Source organism: Ursus americanus, chromosome 1 (genome assembly GCF_024610735.1).
Source record: "Ursus americanus isolate L20-20 chromosome 1, mUrsAme1.1.p, whole genome shotgun sequence".
Classification (NCBI taxonomy): domain Eukaryota; kingdom Metazoa; phylum Chordata; class Mammalia; order Carnivora; family Ursidae; genus Ursus; species Ursus americanus.
The window spans coordinates 100402653-100403732 of record NC_142127.1 but is presented as its reverse complement, the minus strand read 5'-3'; positions in this window follow the sequence as shown (position 1 = coordinate 100403732).

The following is a 1080-nucleotide window of genomic DNA, read 5'->3' as shown; positions in this document are numbered from 1 at the left end:
TGCTCCTATATTTGCCTGAGCCCTTCACAATTGTCTGGGCACTACAATTCATTCTTCATACTCCTGGAGTTTAAATCACTGCTAGATCTTCTTCTCCGATCTAACTTCACCTGTAATGGAAGCACCTCCCTTTTGGCTCCTGTACTCCTGTTCTTTTGGGGAAAAAGCATCCCAAGACAGTGGTAATTAGGTGTTCAGGAGTTGGAAAGTAGGAAGAGAGTAATATAAATACAATAAGGAAATGCCTGTTACTCTCATATGATTTCTCTGAGACCAGGTGGCTAAGGCCCTGGCCTTCGAAGATAGGTTTTAGGAGAGGCCTTAATTTAAGGTACTGCGATCTCTGCTCACAAGAGCCAAGTAAGACAGTGCTCCTTGGAGGTTGCTGTAGGACTCGTACTCAGTACTTATTTCAATCCTAGGTGCTCTTTTGACCTCTCTGACTTCAGTCCTTCTGGAGTCAGGTCACCCGGCTTCTCTGATGCATGACCAGTCATTTCCAGCATGTTTGCAGTGGCCTACAAGAGGTTTCTGTCCGGGTATTGGATCAGCACAGGTTTACTAGCGTATCTACCAGGTGATAAGGACTGAAAGCAGGTTTTCTCAACCACTGCAGACAGGCACAGCCATGCAAAGAAAGCCACCCATCACGATCACCTTTTCATCAGATGCCCCCGTTTCAGGATCATAGAATTTATCACATTAAGGATTAATACTGGGTGACAACCAAGCTTCTGCTTCCCTTCCTCAATGAGGGTCATGCAAGAACCACACAGGCCCTGCTTGTCTGGTTTCAGACATTGCCCTCAGCTCCAAATCCTGCACTTGGAACTGCTATTATAACCTAGCTCCTAATCACACTGGATTCTGCTCCAGTTTAATTTACCAAGGCATACCTTCCGAGCCGCCTCAGTGAAACCAGTGTGGCCCACTGGATTAAAATTCTAAGTGCAGCAGTGCCTAAGAAGAAAGAGTCCCACAGGAGGGAGGACTGGAGGGCATAAGGCAGGAGACTATACAAAATCAGTCACACATTTTCAGAAAATGGTGGGCTTGGGGGAAGAGGGGAGAGAAATAAAC